Below are 23,420 nucleotides of genomic sequence, written 5' to 3'. Positions count from 1 at the left end.
TCCTATTTCTGGACTCTGGGCAGAGCCTAGGCAAGCTGGGTTAAGTGCTCGCCTGTCTCAAACTCCGTGATCACGAGCGTGTTCCCGATGAGCTGGGCTAATGGCCTCACTCCTCCTCTAGATGGTGCCCCGAGCCACGAGCGATGGTGCCCCACGCCGGCCCCGGCATCGCTTGCCCCCCTCCACCCTCCACCTCAGGCTGAGCAGCCCCTGGTTCAGAGCCATCGGACTGTCCAGCCCAGGTCCCTTCCCTGCTTCTCCTTTGCCCTCCTCCTCCCCCAGCAGCTACCTGAAACCCTCCAAGAGCTTCCCACAGCCCTCAGAATAAACTCCAGGCTTCTGACCACAAAGCCCACCTGACGGCGGCTCTCCTGCCTTCCGCTCCCACCCCACCCCCTTCCTTCCCGTTGGTCTTTTCTCTGCTCCTCAAACATGGCAAGTTCCTGCCCGAATTCTCTCTTCACGTGGAATGCTCTTACCGCCCATCTCCGCAAGGCTGCCTCCTCTTACTCAGGTCTCAGCTCCAATGTTCCTGCTCTGGAGGCCTCCCCAGGCGCCGCCCTGCACACACTCCCTGCCATGATCTCCCATCATTTACTTCTTTACCGTCTGCCTCTCCCATAGACCATTCATTTCACGAGGGCAGAGACCCTGCTTGTCCACTGTGGTTTTTGCAGCCTTCAGAACCGCCTGTGTTACCGAGTCCAAGCTCGTTCTGTTTGCCGCACGACAGGCCAATGAATCGGAGACGAGCTGTTGAGGCAAGGAAGACGAGTTTATTCGGAAAGCCGGCAGACCCAAGAAGATGGCAGACTACTGTCTCCAAAAAACCATCTTATCAGGGTCTGGACGCCAGTTTCTTTTCCAGAGTTAGAGAGGGAGAGGCGGTGAGGAAGTAAAGTAGAAGGGCCATCAGTCTTGCAAAACATCTCCTGGAATGACCAGCCTCGGTGAGAGTAAGTGTTAGTTTCTTCTTTCTTGCAGCCATCCACAGGTGGGCAGGGTCAGAGCGGTACAGCAGAGGGGCAGGGTTCCCGGCCATTATGTATGATTTTAATAACAAAAGCAATGAGAAGCAAAGGTTAAAGTCAAAGAAACAGATCCCTCGTGGAGTCCGATTTAGCTCTTCCCTGTTATACCTGGACACAGCGTTCAGCAACTAATCATTGGCCAAATGAATGAAGGAGCAGATGAGTGAATGGGAAAATGAATAAGTGAGGGAATGGGCAGAATGAACACGTGCATGCATGGGTGACTGCCTGCATGAATGCAGCGAGGCAGGGAGAAGGGCCTCAGATCAGGCGGGCACCCACCCGGTGGTCCTCAGCTCAACCCGCTGCCCTGCGCTAGGGGTAGGGGAGGGGGTCCCTGATACCCAGCAGACTCGGCTCCAGCCTCTGCTGATCCGCGTTGGTACTCACTTAACCCAACCAAGATGCTGCCAAGAGGACGTGTGCCCTGGATTTTCCGTTTTTCGCAGCGCAGATCAAACTTGTACGCTGTCCATTTAAACCCTCACTGGTCCTCCCCCAAGGAAACTTCAAAACTAAAATTTCTTTCTCCGCTTATTTTGCCCCTTCGTGGAGACCGAAATGCTCCATTTAGCATTCCTAAAGGGCTATTAGCATCCCAAAGCTCTTGTGTGCTGCCCGGCTGGAGGTGGTCCCCGGGGAAGGGGGGCCGTGAGCTGCTGCCTCGGGGCCGGGCCTGCCACTCGGGCTGAAACACAGCCCCCGAACCCCCAGCCACTTGACAGAATCTCCCTCCTCCCTCCCCAAACCCTGCTGGTGCTCTCATTTCAGATATGCAGCGTGTATTCTCCTTCTCCCACTCTAGTTCCGAAGAATTTCTCTCTCCTCCACTTTCTTTTGATAAATACTGCACAGGGACACTTTTTCATCCCAATGAAAGACCCCCCCCCCCCCGCCCCGCCAAGGCAAGATGAATATCCTCATTATAGAACAAACGGGGGGGAGGGGATTAATCCTTCTCTCGCCGCCCCCTTACTGCGCCCTCCGTCCCCGTTCCAAGAGAAAGCAGAAGCCACGTCCCCGCGAGGCAGGTGGGACAGACCTGGGCGGGAGGCACACGTAGCAGTGTCTCCAGGCTCCAGAGATGTCTGAGTAAGTGACTCCTCCCGAGGTTGACATGTCAGCTCATCAGGGACGTCACTCCGCGTGGCCCATTGTTCTAGATAACCACCCTGCTGCTGAAAGTAGCCTGAGAATCGGACAAACACCCTTCTGCAAAGGCTACCCCAGTTGCTAGCTTCTCGGGGAGAGAGACTCGTTCGTGGTCAGTCCCTTAGCTCCCATCCAGTGGGGTTCCCCTTTCTCATGGCAGCCTCACATTTTCTATATCCGGCCTAAAACATCAGGATGTCAGGTGCCTGACGGGGATCCCTGCTAAAGCACGCAGGTGACCACAGGTCCCTGGAGAAAGCACGGCCGCAGCCTTGAAGAACATGATAGCCTGTGTGTCCTGGACCTGGGGTGGGGGGGGGGGGCAAGGCATTCATGGCAAGACGGGCCTGCTTCCGCCTTCATCTGCCCCCCCGGGGAGAGGAGGCAAAACGCTTCTTTTTTTACCCAGGAAGCACTAGCCCTGTGAGCCATTTGCTTGGTCATTTCATTTAGGGGAACAGATTTCCTTAATTTCTGCTGAACGCACTCAGAATAGGCCACCCCAGGGGCAAGAGACTGAAGATGATTCTTTTTTTAACACTTTTCATTGATGATTTATCCACTATAAATTTATTAAGCACCTGCAACGTGCCAGCATCCTGCTGGGCCGAGGACACAAAGATAACAGCCAAAGGCCCGTCCTTGGGGGAGGGATCGAGTCTGCTTCAAGGGGCTACCCAGGAAACAGTGCATTTCAGAAGTCCTATAGCTAATGCCCACTGAGGACCTACACTGGATAAGGCGTTGCTGCAGAGCTGTGTGTGCTGGAGAGGCGAGGGGATGCAGTGACTTTCGTAATGATTAATTCATAATAAAGTATCCATTAGTCTAGGCTTCTACAAACAGCTCTTCCAAACCCCACTGAGTTATACAGCGGCAGCGGGAAGGGCCAATTCCTTTCAATATCCCCCAGGTCGTGGAAGAAATGGGGTGGTCTGGGATAAGGGTTTAGGATAAGGTTCAACAAACTTTCTCTGTGAAAGGGCCAGATAATAACTGTTTGAGGCTTGGCGGGCTGCAGGGTCTCTGCTGCAACTACTCAACTCTGCCGTTGTCCCGAAAGCAGCCACAGATAACTTGTAAACGATGGGCGTAGCTGTGTTCCAATGAGAATTTATTTACAAAACAGGCAACAGGCCCACAGGCTGCAGTTCGCCAATGACATTGTCCAGTTCAGCACCGAGAAAGAATCACCTCCGGGCCTGGTTCTTCATTAATTTAATAAATTACATTAATAATCCACATAATAACAACAAACTCAATTAAGTCACAAATTTCCTGAAACCAGTGCTATTCTAAAAGCGCCAGAGCTATGACAGGGCTAGACAGAGGAGGAGGTACCCACACTTCAGAGGTGGATGAGGCAGGATCTTGTTTTGATACCTAAGTGGTATCATACCGTATATTATGGAGTCCTGTCCCTGGGCGCATGCATACATTTATGATTTCACCCACAGCATTACATTCTAGGGTGTGAACAGACCAGTTTATTTAGCCATTTCCTTACTGATAGACATTCAGGCTGTGTTCTCTCTCTCTGTCTCTCTCTTTGTGTGTATGTAGAAACAGACATAAAGAAAGGAAGGGAGGGAGGGAGGGAAGGAAGGAAGGAAGAAAGAAAGAAATAGATATAGATTAGATATATACAATAGATGTATAGAGATTAAAATAATAAAGATAGAGATAATGATAGATAGATGGATAGATGATAGATAGATATGAGAGATAGATAGAGATGCAGATCTAGATAAATCTGGGACAAACACTTGCAGGTACCTTCCTGCGCCCCTGTGTGTTTCTCTAGGGTGGGCATAGAGAGGCGGAATTGCCGGGTCACAGGGAGAGCACATTTCAAATGTCCTCAGTCCTTCCAATGTTCTCTGATGGTGCCTTTAACTCTAGCTCACCCGCGGGGGACCCAAGTAACAGACCACGGAGGATTCTATGTAAAAACAGGGACTGAAAAACTACCTAAAGTTCCCGACCCAATGGGAGACTAACACGACCTGCTTTGTTTTATTTTTAAATAAGCCATTAAGAAAACCACGCCAGCACAACCCACCCACGTGCTGCAAAGTGGGGAGAGTCAGAGACGGAGGCAGGTGGAAGGGGCACCACCTTTGGGCCTGTGGCCAGGTCTCAGCTGTCAGCAGAATAAACGCCTGCAGGGAACCAGCTCTTACTTTACTCTAATTAATTTGGACCGGGGGTCAATGATGGGAGCAGGCCTGGGAGGGGAGCTCTCTGGAAGGTTCTTGGCATTCCTGGAGTGGGGGCAGAGCTACTGGGATGGTCTGGCCTGTCTGTGAGCTCTGAGGACTTGGATTTCTGAATTCGAATGCCAAGCCAGGCCTGACACTGGCCAGGTTGAGCCTTCCTTTGTGTCTGAAAACCCTTTGTGTTTGAAGTTGGTTGTAACTTTAAGCAGCCTGCCAAGGGGAGCCTGTGAGAAAGCTCCCCAGGCCGACTCCTTCCCCATCTCAACCTTAGTCGAACCCCCAGCCTCCTCCCGTGATGCACCTTTTCTCAGGTGCCCGGCCAGGGTGCTTAGACGCCCTGCCCAGCCAAACAGCCCAGCCCAGAGGAACGATTCTCTCGCTCCAAGTCCAGAGAAGGACTTGAGGCTGACTGAGTGGGAGAATCACTCTGAACCGTGGGGGGAGGGCTGGCATTTCCTGAGCAGCTGATACAGGCTGGGGCTGTACTTAGTATTTTGCTTACATCCTTTCATTGAACCCTCCAACAATCCTACGGCATGGACGTGATTAATCCCATTTCTCAGATGACAGGCTGACACTGAGAGGCTCAAGATCTAGATGGCAGGTGATGGTAAGGGTATTCAGCTGAGGCCTGTCTGATTCCAAAGCCAGAACTCTTCCTGCTACACCAATGGCTTTCAAACTGAGAATCATGACACTCCAGGATGGTGGTTTCTTGTTAATTTCTCAATTTGAATTAATTCTAGACTTACAAAAGAGTTGTAAAACAGGGCTTCCCTGGCGGCGCAGTGGTTGAGAGTCCGCCTGCCGATGCAGGGGACACGGGTTCATGCCCCGGTCGGGGAAGATCCCACATGCCGCAGAGCGGCTGGGCCCGTGAGCCATGGCCGCTGAGCTCCCCTTTACCCGGCTCCCCCAAATGTTAATTTCTTACATACCCATCCCATAATGATCAAAACCAGGAAACTGAAATCTAATCTATAAACTTTATTCAAACTTAACCAACTGCCCCACTAATGTCCTTTTCTGGTCCAGGATGGATCTGATCCAGCATCGGACACTGCATTTAGGTCTCCTGTCTTCTTTTTCTCCTCCAGCATATGCCAGTCCTCCAGTTTTGCTCTGTCCTTAATGACCTTGACACTCTTGAAGAGTACTGGCCAGTTACGTTGTAGAATGGCTCTTGTTCGGGATTATTTGATGTTTCTTCAGGATGAAATTCAGGTTACATATTTTTAGCAAGATCCCATGGAAGCAATGCTGTTTCCCTCTCAGTGTGTATATTGGGTGACACATGATGTCAGTCTGTCCCACTATTGGTTCTCTTAGTTCTGATAACTTGGTTAAAGTGATGTCTGCCCGATTTCTTCACTATAAAGTTACTATTTTTCCTTTTAAGATTGTGGAGAGATACTTTGACACTATGTAAATTTTCTATGTCTCAACATACTTTCACTCAGTAACTGTAGCAGACATTGGGATTCTCTATGACTATTACAGGGATTTTTTTCCCCAAGGAGTGATTTTCTATTTCCATCACTCCTTTTTACATTTATTAATGGGAATTCTACTAAAAGTAAAAGCGGACAGTGATTCTTCAACCTCTCTGTGCACTGGTTGCATCTAAAGTACTGCAGATTTCTAGACCCTACACCCAGAGATGTGACTTCATTAATCCAGGGAAATGCTTGGAAATACACACTTTAATAAACATTTCCCACTCCACACAAGTTTTTTTTTTAATAAAAATATCATTCCCATACCATACAACTTACCCTTTCAAAGTGTACAATTCACAAGGTTGTACATCACCATTATCTAATTCTAGAACATTTTCATCACCCCAACAAGAACCCCACACCCATTTAACAGTCACTCCCCACTCACCCCTCCCTTCGATCTCTGGCAACCACTAATCTGCTTCCTATACGGATTTGCTTATCCTGGACATTTCATATAAGGAGAATCATACAGTATGGGGTCTTCTATGACTGGCTTTCAATTATCATGAAGTTTTCAAGGTATATCCATGTTTAAGCATGTATCAGTACTCCATTCCTTCACATGGCTGAGTAATATTGCTTTGTATGGGTACACCAAACTTTATCCATTCATCAGTTGATAGATATTTGGGTTGTTTCCACTTTTTGGCTATTATGAATAATGCTGCTGTGAACATCTGTGTACAGTCTTTTGTGTGGGTCCGTATTTTTATTTCTCTTGAGTATATACCTAGGAGTGGAATTGCTGGGTTGTTTAACCTTTTCAGGAACTATTTTCTAATGCAGCTACATCACTTTACATTCCCACCAGCAGTGTATGCGTGAGAGTTCCAATTTCTTCACATTCTTTTCAACACTTGTTATTATTCTTTTGATTCTAGCCACCCAAGTGGGTGTGAAGTGGTCCTGATTTATATTTCTCTGATGGCCAATGATGTTGACATCTTTTCATGTGCTTATTGGCCATGTGTATGTATATCTTCTTTGGAGAAATAGCTATTCAAGTGCTTTGCCTGTTTTAAAATTTATTTTGCCTTTTTGTTGTTGAGTTCTAAGATTTCTTTATATATGATACTCTTTATATATTCTGGACCCTTTCAGATAGTTGATTTGCAAATATTTTCTCCCATACTGTGGGCTGTCTTTTCATTTTCCTGATGGTGTCCTTCGAAGCACAACTTTCAAATTCTGATGAAGTCTATTTTTTCTGTTTTTGATTTGGTTCCATAGAAGACTGTGATGCAGGTCGTCTCGTTACAATTCTATGAGAAATGCTCCAAGGGTTTGGATCAAGATGCTAGAGGTTACACTTTTAAAATGTATTAGCATAAAGTTGTTCATAGTTATTACCTTATTTGTTTTGTCTCTCCCAGATCTCTAGTTATGCCTCTTTTTCATTCCTAATGTTGTTTACTTGTGCCTTCTCTCTTTTTTCCCTCTACCAATCTTTCCAGATATTTGTTTATTTTATGAGTCTTCCCAAACAACCAACTTTTGGCTTTGGTTCTCTCCGTTGAATATCTGTTTTCTAGTTCATTGACTTCTGCTCTTGTTTTTAATCTCCTCCCCACCCCCACTTTGTTCTGGCTTATTCTGTTCATTCTTCCCTAACTTCTTAAATCAGATACTTAACTCATTAATTCTCAGCCTTTCTCATGGTCCTGGTATCCTGTGGAACACATGCCTCTCCTCACCTTCCCCTCTTTGTTCAATGAATTAATCATCTCTTGGCTAGAGGATGAGGGGACACAGAGGCAGGCATGGAGCTGGGGAACCTGCCCGTTTCCTGCAGGTAGCTGTCTATGGAAATGCTCTTTCCGAGAGCTGAGAGCTCCCGGGGGTGGGGGAAGGGGGCATATTCCAGCGCCAAACCCAGCCATCAGGGTCATATTGCATTACAGGAGGCGGCACCCCATGTCAGGGAGTCCTTGTGGCCTCGCCATCTCGTCCTTGCAGACTGATTTCTATTTTAACACATCTCCTTTGCCAGGCCAAGAGGCAATGAGGCAGATGCTCCTGTGAAGACAGGAATAAGCCAAAGCAATAAACCCAGCCCCAGCTGTCAGCTCAAACTGCTCCAGTCTCAACTAGGAATCATCCTGTTCTGTTCTTTGCTTCAAGTCATTAACTCCCGGTTAATTCCCTTCCTGACGCCACTTAGGAGGGAACCCCAAACCGTCCTCATGGAATGAGAGTGCTGGAGGACACTAGGAATCATCTGCTGAAAAGTCATCTCTTTTCACCACCGAAACCAAGGCCCAGGTGATTTCCATTCAAGTTCAATGATATGGTGCAGTTTTTCTGGTATCAGTATAAAACAACCAGCTTTACCTTACTAATGCATTCTGCTCAGAACTCTACATTTCAGACACTATTTTGTGACCCCTGCTTTTACTTTGTGTTCAAAGCCTTATATGGCTTCGCCCACCTCTTAATTTTTAAAAGGTTGGATGACTTTGTCACTTAATTTGTTAAACGCTTAGGGTGGTATGTCAGTCTCCCACTAATATTGGCTTTTTGCTCCAAGTAGGCAAAAATAAAACAAGGATACAGAGTATCTGAAGAATATAATCAGTAAGATGGATTTTAATAAATATATTGAACTCTGTACCCTAAAAACAGAGTTCTCTTCCAGTTCCCGTGGAACAGGAACAGAAGGGACCTCAGGTACACACATGAGATTATTTAAAAATGAAACAAAACAAAAATTGTATTCGTCGCAATAAAATGAAATTGGACATTAATAACAAAATATATATTTTGAGGACTTAATATCCTGGAAATGAAAAGCCAATTCATAAATAACTCCAGAAACAAAAAGAGTATCACAACTACAATGACACAGTCACTGGAAAAATAGTGACAATGAGAGCAGTACAAACCAAGGGTAAGTGGTCAAAGCTACTATAGAAATGAAAAGTCATTGCCTAAATTGTTGTACTGCTAAATAGGAATGAGAAAATAATGATATTAGTTGAACTGAGCATTCAACTAAAAATATTAGTAGGACCACAAAAGCCTAAGTAAGAAATTAATAAAGATAAAACAGAAATTAGAAACAATTAAAAAAAACCATTAGGGCTTCCCTGGTGGCGCAGTGGTTGAGAGTCCGCCTGCAGATTCGGGGGACACGGGTTCGTGCCCCGGTCCGGGAGGATCCCACATGCCGCGGAGCGGCTGGGCCCGTGAGCCGTGGCCGCGGAGCCTGCGCGTCCGGAGCCTGTGCTCCGCAACGGGAGAGGCCACGACGGTGAGAGGCCCGCGTACCGCAAAAAAAAAAAAAAAATTAATAAGTAAGTGGCAGACTAAAATAGCATATAAGAGCTCTGACTGAGACTAGAGAGATCCTGTTTGAATTACAACTCTGGGCTTTGTAACTGTGACATCAGGCAAGCTAAATGTCTGAACTTCTTAACCACCTGTAAATGTGAATAACAGTACTCAACTCACAAAGTTGTCAAGATTCTGAACATTAGACAGTGCATACAAAGTACTCAGCACAGGGCCTGGCACACAGTGAGTGTTCAACGGATATTACCAGGTATTATTATCATCATTTTCAAAAATGTCAAACAAACAAAGAAATCTAGGCAAAGAGAGAGTGAGAATATTTCATTGTTAGAAATTAGAACGGTGACATAGCCATATATGAAAGTTTTAAAAAACATTTTTAGTGATTACTATATACAACTATGCTTAAAAAATGAAAATCTGGGTAAATCATCATTTTCTTGGAAAATAAATTACCAGATTTGACTCAGAAAGCAGTTGAAAAATTCCTGAATAAACATAAGCATGGAAGAAACTGAAATGGTTATCAAATAACTCTTTCCAAAAATGGCACAGGGCCCAGATGGGCTAATTCTAGCAAATCTTCAAGGAACAGTTATTTCTCACGCTACTTAAATGATACCACAGCACGGAAGAGAATAGAAACTTCTCACTTCATTTTATGAGGTCAGAACAGCCCTGATACAAAAGGCAATATACGGAGAAAAAAGTTCAGACAAATTACACTTTTGAACAGATACAAAAATCAAAAATAAAATATTAGCAAAGAATAATATATAACCAAATAAACTTTATTCCACGAATGCTAGAATAGTTCCAATTTAGAAAATCACAAAACCACAATGAGATAGCACCTCACACTCACAAGAACAGCTATCATCAAAAAGAAAGAGTATAAGGATAGATGAGGGTGTGGGGAAATTGGAATCTTCATACATTACAGGTAAGAATGTAAAATGGAATAGCTGCTTTGGTAAACAGTCTGGCAGTTCCTTCAAAAGTTAAATATAGAGTTACCACATGACCCAGCATTTCCACTCCTACGTACATACATAAGAGAAATGGAAACGCATATTCATACAAAAACCTGTACATCAATGTTCGTAGGAGCATTATTCCTAGTAGCCAAAAGGTGGAAACAATCCAAATGTCCACTAACTGAAGAATGAATAAATAAAATGTGACATGTCTATACACTGAAATATTATTCAGCCATAAAAAGGAATGAAGTACTGACACATGCTATAACATGGATGAACCAGGAAAACATCATGCTAGCTGAAATCAGTCAGTCACAAAAGGCCACATATTGTATGATTCTATTTATATGAAATGTACAGAATAGACAAATCCATAGAGATCAAAAGTAGATTAGTGGTCGCTTAGGGCTGGGACAGTGGTAAGAGGGAGGGTGACTGCTATGGGTACAAGTACTGCTATGGGTACAAGGTTTCTTCTGGTGATGACAAAAATGCTCTGGGATTAATTTTAGTGATGGTTGCACCACTTTATAAACACACTAAAAACCACTGAATTGTATGTGTTAAATGGGTGACTTGTATAGTATGTAAATTATATTTCAATAAAGCTATTAAAAATTTTATAAAACAATTAATGTAATTCATTATTTAATATAATGAAGGAGAAATATTATATGATCATTTTGATTGATATCTAAAGGGTTAACATTCCACATATATTTTTTTTTTATAAAAATTAAAATTCCTCTAAAAATATGGAACGCTTCACGAATTTGCGTGTCATCCTTGTGCAGGGGCCATGCTAATCTTCTCTGTATCGTTCCAATTTTAGTATATGTGCTGCCGAAGCGAGCACTCCACATATTCTTGATTTAAAACAACAAAAAGGGGCTTCCCTGGTGGCGCAGTGGTTGGGAGTCCACCTGCCGATGCAGGGGACGCGGGTTCGTGCCCCGGTCCGGGAAGATCCCACATGCCGCAGAGCGGCTGGGCCTGTGAGCCGTGGCCTCCGAGCCTGAGCGTCCGGAGCCTGTGCTCCGCAGCGGGAGAAGGCACAACAGTGAGAGGCCCGCGTACCGCAAAAAAAAAAAAACAACAACAAAAAGGAGCAAACCTCCCAGTAAACCAAGAATAGAGGTCATTCCTTTGAGTACAATAAAGATCTATCTGAAACTAGTAACAAACAACATACTTAATGATGAAACTCCAGAAACATTCTCACTCAAGTCAGGATCAACACAAGGGTGTATCTTACCATTATCATATACCATTACTTTGAAGTTCTATCCAATGCAGTAAAACAAGGAAAATAAAAGTCCAAGCAGTGGAAAGAAGAGCTAAAATATTCATGATTTGTGGGCTATAACTGAATATGAAAGAAATTTGAGAAGAGAATTCATGGAAAAACTATGAGAATTCATTTTAAAAGAGTTCAGTAAAATTGCGGGTTGCCAAATACTTATATAAAAATCAACAACTTTCCTATATGTCAGCAATATCGTTAGAAAATAAAATGAGGAAGGAAAAAAATGCCTTTCATAATAGTAATAAAAATTATAAATACACAGAAATAAATTTTCTGTTAAAAAGTATAAGGCTAATATAAAGAAATGTATATACGCTACAGAAAGGCATAAAAGAAGACATGAATAAATGAAAATGTTCAATGCTTCTGGATTGTAAGACTTAAAATTGTAAAGGTCATCTATCTACTCTATAACCACTGAGACGGCTAAAATTTAAAAAGACTGACCGTATCAAATGCTGGTGAGGACCTGGAGTTGGAGACACTGGAATGCTCACACACTGCTGGTATGAATGTAGAGTGGTGCGACCATTTTGGAAAACAGTTTGACCGTTTCTTAAAAAGTTAAACATCCGGGCTTCCCTGGTGGCGCGGTGGTTGAGAGTCCGCCTGCCGATGCAGGGGACACGGGTTCGTGCCCCGGTCCAGGAAGATCCCACATGCCGCCCAGCGGCTGGGCCCGTGAGCCATGGCCGCTGAGCCTGTGCGTTCGGAGCCTGTGCTCCGCAACGGGAGAGGCCAAAACAATGAGAGGCCCGCGTAACGCAAAAAAAAAAAAGTTAAACATCCATTACCATATCACACAGTCATTCTGCTCCTAGGGACTTACTCAAGAGAGATGAAAGCATATGTCCGTGCAAAAATGTGTACAAGAATGTTCACAGCTGCTAATTTCCCTGTAAAAGCCAAAAACTGCAAACAACCCAATGTCTATCAGCAGATGAATAGATGAGTTTTGGTATTTCCATACAATGGACTACTATCCAGCAGAAAAAAGGAGTGAACTATTGAGGTACATAACATCATGGATAAGTCTCAAAATAATCCTGAAAACTGAGGAAAACCAGACAAAAAAAATACATACCGTATTAGTCCATTTATATAAAACTCTAGAAAAAGCAAACTAATATAAAAGGATAGAAAGCACAGTGACGGAAACAGCAGAAGGTATGCAAGGAATTACCCAGGAGCATTAGGAAACATTTGAGGCTGGTGGATATGTTCTTTATCATGATTGTGGTTATGGTTTCATAGGTAAATACATATGTCAAACTTTCCAAACTACATTCCTTAAATATGTGCAATTTATTGAATTTCAACTAATACTGTTTTAAAAATTTATCCAGAAGAGAGTCAATCTATGATTTTATTTAGACTTAACATCCTACCCTTTTGGCATCCTAACAACCCTAATGGAGACATTTAAATAACGAAATCATTAAGTACAACAGTCATGTTGATTACAGTCACAATTTTTTTTTTCTTTTTTTTTCCGTTACAATTTTTAAAATGTAGGGACTTCCCCGGTGGTCCAGTGGTTAAGACTCCGTGCTTGCACTGCAGGGGGCACGGGTTCGATCCCTGGTCAGGGAACGAAGATCCTGCATGCCATGCGGTGTGGCAAAAAAAAAAAAAAGTTATCAACTATCACCAACTTCATTTTAACTACACTGCCACCAAATCACCAATGGCGTCTGTATTGAAACTTGATAAACTCATCTAAAGCCTATACATGCATGCATACATACGTAAATACATAAGAATAGCAACGAGAATAACCAGAAAGAACAAATGAAAAAGAATAAATGAGTAAATGCTGAGCCCACCATAAATGAAACGCACTATCCAAACAGATAGGCAGTGGAAGGAAAAGAGATCAGTGAAACAAAATGGGAAATCTAGAAAATAGATCCAAGTTTATATAATACTTAAGCATCTAATAATATGGCATCTCAAATGGCTGAGAATAATTTTTTTTCAGCAACTGTCATTGAATGACTGGCTAAATGTTTGCTGGAAAAAAAGGGATCCTTACCTCACACCATATGTCACAATTAACTCCAGGTGGACGAAGATTAAAAGATAGGACTTTGAGTTCTGGCAACAAGGTATACTGAGCTAATGCAGACGCCCGACCACTGCAGAAATACTAGATGAAAATAATTTTTAAGAATATGTAATGCATGGTATATCTCACAAGCAATAAAAGGAAATCCCCAAGTGCTGGAGGAACCATGGGGTGTTTGTGAGTAAGGAGGGAAGGGAAGGAGGAGAGAGATAAGGGGAAAGGAAGACTGGCTGTCAGACCTGGAGACAGGCCTTAATGGCTTTGGCCTTGAGTTTTTAACACCTGCACAAATGAGATGAGACCTTGGGTCTTAAAAGGCCAGGAGTTAGAAAGGAGGCCTTGCATTCTTTTTCTTCACCATATTTAATGAGCATCTACTATATGCCAGGCTCCCTGTGAACAAGAGACAAGGATTCCTGCCCTTATGTAAATTAACAAGTGCCTTAGAAGAGAGCAAGTGGCAGGATGCAAAGATACTTAATAAACACAATAGACAACTAAATCAAATATTGGGCTGGCCAAGAAGTTCGTTTGGGTTTTTCGTAAGATCTTACGGAAAAAACCAAACAAACTTTTTGGCCAACCCCATAGTATGTCAGAAGGATATAAGCATTGTGGGGGGAAGAAAGGAGAAAGCGCAGGATAAAGGTGATGAGAAGTATAAGTGTGTGTGTCTGTGAGTGTGTGTGTGTTTGAAAGAGACAGACAGACACGGATGAGGGGGCTATTTTAGGATCATTAAATAGGATAGTCAGGCTGCACTGAGGAATGACAGCTGACCAAAGATTTGAAGGAGTCAGGGAAGCCATCCATTGGGATATCTGGGCAGAGGGAACTACCAGTAAGAGCTTGGGGGACAAGGATAGAGGCAGGGAGACCCGTTAGGGTCAGTAATCCAGGTGGCCAAAGCCTGGACCTTCCAAATGCACCGTAAGTGAAAAGGGGACTAAAAATCTGACAGCAAAAGTGTGTCTCTACCCAGAACTTTTTTTTTTTTTTTTTTTTTTTTTTTGGCTGTGTCGGGTCTTAGTTGCGGCACGCGGGATCTTCACTGCAGCACACAGGCTTCTCTAGTTGTGGTGCACGGGCTTAGCTGCCCTGCGGCATGTGGGATCTTAGTTCCCCGCCCAGGGATCAAACCTACATCCCATGCATTGGAAGGCGGCTTCTTAACAACTGGACCACCGGGGAAGTCCCCTCAAAACTCCTGAGTAAAGGGAGAAAGAGTCTTCAGTGAAAAAATGAAACCCCAGGTCTGAAAATGATTGGAATCAAAATACATACTCCTCATTTGATAGAGGAATTTCTAAGATAATTAATTAATGGAAAAAGCGGTCCCAAGCCAATGATACCTCCAGGATGTCTGGCAAAATCAAATGCAAAATCACTCAGAAGGGACATTTCCAGAACTAAGACCCGTGGGAATTCCACAAAATCCCAGATAAAGAAAAGCTCACCGTCAGTGCCAAACACACGAGGAAAGTCATTCACCGTGAGCAAAGGTGCGCAGACTGAACAAGCAGAAGGATCAGTACCTCCAAGAAACTGCGCTCACCATCAAACTAAAAAGGACCAGAGGATAAGTTATGATTACGACGACTTACGAGGAAATACTGCTGAGCAAAAGAAGCCAGGTAGTGAAGAAAACACACAGTCTGATTTCACGGATGTGACGTCCGAGAACAGGCAGAACGAAATCTATGGTGTTGGCAGTCAAGATGGTGGGTACACAATGCGGTGGGGGCGTGAAAGGCATGACGAGGCCCTCCGGAAATATCTTATGTCTTGACGGCTGCGCCAGTTACACAAGTGAGTTGATTTTGTGAACGTTCATTCAGCTGAACACGCGTGACTGAAGAGAGAAGGCTGGGTGGCTGACATGCCAGAGGGCCAAGATGGAACAAAGGTCCCATGTCTCCCCCTCCCCCTTCCTGGAAATTCCAGGAAGTCCTGAAGGGCAGGCCCAAGTGAGTCCTCCAATCAGAGCCTGCGCGGTCTCCTGAGGGCACCCCAATGGAATGGAGGTGGGGGGAAATAACATCGTTCACACTGTAGAGCTGCCTCTGGTGGAGATGGGAATGGAAGGGGTGGGTAACGTAGCTGCGAAAAGTCCTCAGGAAGGAGGTGCGTCCACTGGGGCACAGAAATGTGAGTGCTCAAGATGGTCTTTGTGGCCCAACCCCTCATTTTACAGAAGAGAAAACCAAGTCCCAGACAAGTGAAGGGACTGGCCCAAAGTCACCTTTGCCCGCAGTATTAATGGTTTTCCTTGACAGGGTACATACAGGTGAAAGAGAGAGGCAGTCAGGCACAGTGGTGGAAAACAAGACGCCCGAACCACACTGCCTAGATTCTAACCCCAACTCCACCACTGCCGGCTGTGAGACCCTGGGCGAGGCATGTACCCTGCGCGTGCCCCATTTTTTCACCTGCAAAATGGTGCATAAATGTAAACGTGTACGACCGCTTTCTACAAAACGTGTGACCAACGGATAAACACAATGTACTAGAGCTGAACGGATACCTACCCTAGGGCACGAGATTCCACTTCTAGACACATCCCCAACAGAAATGCATTCAAATAGGCATCAAAAGACATGGGTAAGTACAGCCACGGCAGCACTATTTTTAACAGCTAAGATGTGGAAACAACCCAAACGTCCACTGTAAATGGAACAAATAAATAAATTTATCCATGGGTATCACGGAACACTACAGCATAGCAATGAAAACGAATAAAACTACTACCACCCATGGATAAATACCACAAACGTACTACTTGAGCCTAAGCCGCCAGGATATGATTCCATTTACGTGAAGTTCAAAAACAGTCAATTCAACGCATGGTGGGTAAGGGGCGTGGTGACTGGAGGGGCCCTCGGCAGCATCTGGGGTGCTGGTTATGCAGGTGTGTCTACCATCATGAACAGTTCTGAGCTGTGCACTAAGCATTCGTGTGCTTTTCTGTACATTATGTTATACTTCAGTGAAGAAACTGACTTAATTATACTCATAACAGAACCCACCTCATAAGGCTGTTATGAGGACTAAACAAGATAATATTTGCAGAATGTTTCGAACAGAGCATGGCAGTAGTGAGGGTGCTGATAAAAAGCCCCAAGTCTAATTTTTCCAAAGAGGAAATGCAGGTGGCCAACAGGTACGTGAAAAGATGCTCAACGGCGCTAGTCATCGGGGAAATGGAAATCAGAACCACAATGAGCTATCGCCTCACACCTGCCAGAATGGTTATCATCAAAAAGAACACAAATAACAAGTGTCGGCGAGGATGTGGAGAAAAGGGAACCCTTGTACACTGTTGGTGGGAATGTAAATTGGTGCAGTCACTGTAGAACACAGTATAGAGGTTTCTCAAAAAACTGAAAGTAGAACTACCCTATAACCCAGGAACGCCACTCCCGGGTATATATCCAAAAAACCCAAAAACACTAATTTGAAAAGATACACGCACCCCAATGCTCATAGCAGCATTATTTACAATTGCCAAGGTATGGAAGCAACCTAAGTGTCCATCACCAGATAGATGAATAAATATATGTATACATACAATGGAATATTACTCAGCCATAGAAAAGAATGAAATTTTGCCATTTGCAGCAACATGGATGGACTTGGAGGGCATCGTGCTAAGTGAAATAAGCCAGACAGAGAAAGACAAATACTGTATGAGATCCCTTATATGTGGAATCTACAAAAATACAACCAACTAGTGAATATAACGAAACAAAACAAATAAGAAGCAGACTCACAGATATAGAGAACAAACTAGTGGTTACCAGTGGGGAGAGGGAAGGGGAGGGGCAATTTGGAGGTGAGGGATTAAGAGGTACATATTATTAGTTATAAAATAAGCTACAAGGATATCTTGTACGACATGGGGAACATAGCCAGTATTTTATAATAACTACAAATGGAATATAACCTTTAAAATTGTGACTCACTATACGTACACCTGTAACTTATATAATACTGTATAGCAGCTATGCTTCAATTAAAAAAAAATTTTTTAAAGTAAAAAGAAAAAAGAAAGCCCCTAGTCTAGAAGGAGCACCCTGCCTCGGGGGTCTCCTTCTTATGGCCCTCTTCTGAGCCCCCTCCCTAACACAATGCAAGGGCCCCTCTCACTCGGCACTGTACCCCATATACCAGCGTGGTCTTCAGTGGAGCCCCCCAGGGCACAGAAGGCATTGAAAGCACTGAGAACTTCAATAACACGCCCAAGGTCGCACTGCAAGGGTGGAGCCAGGACTTCAACCCAAGCAGTCTGAAGCTGGAGGTGGGTTCTCTCAACCATAGCGCCTAATACACACATCTTGGTATTTCATATATTATTCAGTAGAACGCTGTGCTCTCTGATCTTGATTTTAGAACTGAACCATTTCTATGCAGCAGAAAAATCAGAGCTTGCTTTCCACTTCAACGTGGGTCACATTCTTCCGCAGACACCTTCGATTTAAAACAAGAAACAGGGAATTCCCTGGCGGCCTAGTGCTTAAGATTCGGCACTTCCACTGCGGAGGCCCAGGTTTGATCCCTGGTTGGGGAACCATCCCGCATGCCGCACGGCGTGGCCAAAATACAAAAAACAAATACAATCAGATAAAACAAGAAACAGCTCCCTCACCTCGGTTCCAACAACAAACTGGGGTGAGAAATACAGAGGATGTCCAGTCCCATTCTCCCCTGGCATGTCTGGGTAGCAATGATGGCAGATCTGCCCCCACTCCTGGTTTAAGCCCCATGGGTTTCTGTGGATTGGAGTGAGAAGCAATTTCCTTCCTCGTGGTAGCTGGGCAGGTCGAGCACTTTCTCACAATGAATTCTCCCCAGCTCTGAGCTGTGGAGTGAGACAGGGCTGGGTCTGGGAAGAAAGAGTTGGCTTCGATCGACCTGCCCACCTCTGAGGTCTGGCTGCGGAGAGAGGAAACGCGTTGGCCGCAGGACTCAAAGCAGGGGGGCCGCCGTCCAACAGCCCTGCCCTGGGGCACCCGATCCAAAGGTACTTTCTCGTTTCGGAGGCCAAGCTCCGTATCTGTAAACACAATGTGTTTCCTTTTTCATGCCGGGACTGGCGCTGTTATCGTTCAGCACTTTCTGTGTCAGCCCAAATGTAAGCAGAGTCCTTGCCTGTGTAGAGTTCTGTCTCCCGATGCCACGCAGACCTGGTGTGGGGTCCAGGGCCCGACTTCTAGGGTGGGAAGAGCCTCAGGCCCGATGAGGCTGCATCCCACCTGCGGGGAGGGCATCACTTCCCACTGCTTTACATCCCCAGACCCAACAGAGTCACCTGACCACTGATTGCTCCAGAAACGTCTACTTACAGTGTACTTCTCTGCCTGCAGGCTGGGGGAGCAGGGGAAGGTCTCCCGGGACCAAAACTGTCTTAGTTTTTATCTCCTAGGCTAACTCTAAGGAGTAACAGCTGCCTAAGGTATTATATTGAAAAGGAGTCTAATACCCTAAGACCATTTCTGGACTTAGGAGAAAAGAGTGCTGTGATTGATTAGTGATGTCTGCCCTGGTTTCAGAATTGGAAAGGGGTGATGCGTTTGCCAAGTACTCACCACAGCCACTCCAAGCAGGAACAGATGAAATCAGAAGCCGCAACAACCATAATCAGGCAGTGGGAAGTGTCCATCCCTTTGGGATGTTCCATCAAATATGGGACGTAATGCAACATACTGGTGCTCAGGAAACTAAAAGAGAATCTACCTTATTTCCTTGTTACCTAACACTCATTTATTCAAACCCAGCCCCTTTAAAGGTGCCTGCGGTCCTACAGATGGTCTAACTTTGGTGTGGAGCCTCTGGAATGTGTGAAAAATTGGACATGACAACCAAAAATCTCTCTTATCTGGAGGCGGTAAAGGACCGGGGAAAATTTAGAAAATCTAGCCACAGCACCAGCCAGGAAGGGGCATGAATGGGCCCTCAACTAAAACTGGACCACCTGCACAGAAGGCTGATACCTCGCACATCTTACATGGGCTAGTCCTGAATGCCCCACAGAGACAGCCTTCTAGAGCCTCCTTCTAGGCTGGGTTGGGTGGATTCATTGATTATCAGTTGATATAGTGACCTTTCTGTTCCTCTCAGTGTTACTTTCTACCTTTCAAGGTTCTCACCCAACAAATTTACTTTGACCTCTGAAAAACCACTCACCCCTTCAAATACCCTAGAAGCCCGCCATACCTACAAGGAAATCTTTCTTCTGGATCGTCTTTATATGCACAAATGCACTGCAACGTGATTATAACCTTACCTCTAGCTAATACAATGACCCTGATGGCAGAAGACTCAGGATCTCCAGGAATGACCCCGCCAGAGGCAAAGGCAGACCACACTTCTCCATTCCTTGGCACTACTTCTGAACGACTGGTACACCTGTCTCCTTGAGGACATCTTCCCTTGTTCTCTGAGTGCCAGTGGATGCAGCAGATAGAAACATCCATCGCAAAGGAGGCTCGGGGCAGGCGCTTAAATGTTGGAAAAGGCTCGGACAAGAGGCATTTCACTTCTCATCCATCCCATGACCACAGTCCCTTCTCTCTGTCAGAGAGCAGAACTGGCACAAAATAATATAGTCAGGGCTGAACACACACCCAGCCAAGGCCTCCCAGGAGCTGGGGATGGGAAGGAAGTATTATCTCTACAGGCAAGGAACTGACAAGTGGAATGGGTCTCTCTGCCTTCTGACTTAGGGGAAATTCACATAAATTATATAATGTTCCAAAGGCAAATGAAAATCTAATTCCGAGTCTATAAGAGAGCTACATTTTTGAAATAAGACTACAGAAATGCGATCCTGAACTCCCCACGTGCTGTACACATCAAACCTCAAGACAGCAGACAGCGTGGAGGCAGGTAGCCCTGTGTCCAAGGACTGTCGCAGGCAGCTCAATGATTTCAGGCACCGTTCGGAACCATCCCTCGGAGATGGTTACAATAGGACACGGCTTTTATGTGATCAGCCCTCGAAACAAGGGCCACTGATACCCCTTGCTCTCTGTATATGCAACAGCGCCACTGAACGAGCCAAGATGTACCCCGTCTACATTCAGTTTTGTTTGTGTAAAAACTGCCCTTTGGTGGCAGCGACATCGGGTTTCGAAAGGCTTCCTTCGTGGAAATCTGATTCACTGACATAAAGCACATGTAAAGCACCTAGTACGATGCCTGGCACTTAGTAGGGGTTTGTGGTCTGCCTTCAGGATGCAACCCAACACCCCCCGGACAGGCATTCTAACTCCTGGGCCGCCCAAACCGATGCCACATCTTCCGAGGCTTCGGAGACCACAAGGGCTGATGTGTGTCTTTCCAGATGACAGGCAAAATGCTGTAGGCCACTCTGCAAGTATTAGGCTTAAAACCTGAGCATTTCAAAAGCTCTCCGAGACCTCCAGTCTTCCTCTAATGAAAGGCACTGCAGAAACCCAAGGTATGATTATCACTTCTGAAAGGAAAAGAAAAAAAAAATACTGGCTCACAAAATACCCGTACTAGAGCATGGACAGATAAGACCGTTTTATAATCCAGTTCCCTAGAGAGCCATTTATTTTGGTGAGGCCAGTGTGCATAGCAGACGCTGTGGAAGCCATCAAGATAACACGAATAACAACCCAGTGGACTTTTGAAGTGTAAACATAAAAGTCTATTAAGAATACAATGTTGGTTTAATCCCAAGACAAAAAATTTACTTAATGAAAAGCACAACTCATCTCAAGAAGGAAATATCGATACCAGCTGTGAGCAGAAAATGAGGGGATTCCTTCCAGGGAACATCTGAATTTCAACCCACTGCCTTTCCAATGTTTACTCTGGCCATAAAGTCTCAAATACTTTTCCGAGGATCTCATTTTTCTACAGGAGAAGGAAGTCAGGGAGAAGTCTGGGCAGGGCCAAAGGAGACCTTGGCAAAGCCTTGGAAAGGCACAGACGCACCCCAGAAGGTGCACGTTGACACGGCTCTGTCTGGCTTCTCTGGGTAGAGCGGGGAGCAGCCTCCGGGCCCACCAGGTGCTAATGAGGACCCCAGCAGAGACCCTCACTCCAGCCGCCACGGGGCCAACAGCGATAAATGACAGTCCTGTGCCGCTGACACACATGCCCGGCACCGACCAGCACCACGCCGGCAACCAGGATACGCCACTAAACCCCCCTCTTTAACAACAACACTCCCTAGCCACTTCCTAGACTTTTTTCAGTGTGTTCCAGAGAAACAACAGGATACTGAACACTAGGGACAAAGGAGAAGGGCTTCTTAGAAAGGATTTTCTGATTACGAGCTCTGTTCCACCACCTTTGAGAGGGATCATGGGCCCTGAAATCAAGAAAGACTTGGCCAGGACTTCCCTGGAGGTCCAGTGGTTTAGACTCCACGCTTCCAGTGCAGGTTCGATCCCTGGTCCGGAACTAAGATCCCACATGCTGCTCGGCGCGGCCAAAAAGTAAAAAAAAGAAAAGAAAAGAAAAAAAGAAAGACTTGGCCATAAGCAACACCTGTGCACGCTGAGAACCCACACAAAGGTGCTTAAACCCTCTTCACTTACATTCCTAAAAACTCCCAGCTCCAGGCTTCCCTGGTGGCGCAGTGGTTGAGAGTCCGCCTGCCGATGCAGGGGACACGGGTTCGTGCCCCGGTTTGGGAAGATCCCACATGCCGCGGAGCGGCTGGGCCCGTGAGCCATGGCCGCTGAGCCTGCGCGTCCGGAGCCCGTGCTCCGCAACGGGAGAGGCCACAACAGTGAGAGGCCCGCGTACCGCAAAAAAAAAAAAACAAACAACTCCCAGCTCCCACTAGGCCTGATGGCTACAATCAAGGACGACTTCTTATATACAATTTCATATTTAAATATGTATGAACATAATAAATATGAGTATGATATATGATATCATATGACATAACGTCATGCAATACAACACACCTCCAATTCTAGCAAGAGGTAACAAGCTTGCTAGGTAACAGGCTGTTCTGACTAGTCTCCTCGAATTCTCCTCTACCGCAGACCTCACTTTACCGCACTTGGCTTTACTGAACTTCGCAGATATTGTGTTTCTTACAACTTGAAGGTGTGGGGCAACCCAGCCTCGAGCAGGTCTGTTGGCGCTGTTTTTGCAACAGCATTTGCTCACTTCATACCTCTGTGTCACATTTTGGTCATTCTTTGCAATATTTCAAACTTTTTCATTATTCTTATATGTGCTATGGTGATCTGTCATCGGTGATTTCTGACGTTACTACTGTGACTCTCAGAAGGCTCAGACGATGGTTAGCATTTGTTAGCCATGAGGTATTTTTTAATTAAGGTACGTACATTCTTTTAGACATAATGCTATTGCACACTTGATAGACTACAGTATGGTGTGAACAGCTTTCACAGGCACTGGGAAACCGAGAGATTCGTGTGACTTGCCTTATTGCCGCGGTCTGGAACTGAACCCGCGATATCTCTGAGGTCGGCCTGTACATGTAACTGCCGTTCATTTATCCATCCATCTGTTCTACGGGGAGGCAGCACAGAGGATGCAATAAAACCAAGCACAAAGCATCTGACTGGAGTCTTAGCTCCACCACCTACTAGCTATGTGGCTTTGGGTAAACCATTTAATATCTCTCAGTTACGGTTTCCTCCTCTGTAAAATAAGGACAATGATAGGGCCTATTACTAGCATAGTCACAGTGATTAAATGACTAAATTAATCTGAGTGTTTGGCAAAAAATAAGCCCTCAAGAGTTAATCATAATTAACATTATGATTATTGAGGGTTAATCATAATTAACATTATGATTACATTATGTAATTATTATGACAATAATTACTAGGACTATAAAAGCATTCACTTATCTATC

The 23,420-nt window shown here is 45.1% G+C and overlaps 1 protein-coding gene and 1 non-coding gene across 4 annotated transcripts in view; both read right to left on the bottom strand.

Annotated features, from left to right (window-relative positions):
- NTN1 (netrin 1) overlaps positions 1-23,420 on the bottom strand; it is a 185,673-nt gene that overhangs the window by 156,627 nt on the left and 5,626 nt on the right. The gene's annotated exons all lie outside the window — the stretch shown is intronic.
- LOC113633202 (U6 spliceosomal RNA) lies at positions 10,925-11,031 on the bottom strand. The gene has a single exon (XR_003438116.1). It is a non-coding gene; the product is annotated as a U6 spliceosomal RNA (small nuclear RNA).

The sequence above is a fragment of the Aethalodelphis obliquidens genome, unplaced genomic scaffold (genome assembly GCF_003676395.1).
Source record: "Aethalodelphis obliquidens isolate GAN/ISIS:26980383/991018 unplaced genomic scaffold, ASM367639v1 scaffold38, whole genome shotgun sequence".
NCBI classification, from domain to species: Eukaryota; Metazoa; Chordata; class Mammalia; order Artiodactyla; family Delphinidae; genus Aethalodelphis; species Aethalodelphis obliquidens.
This window is presented reverse-complemented; position numbering and strand designations above follow the sequence as displayed.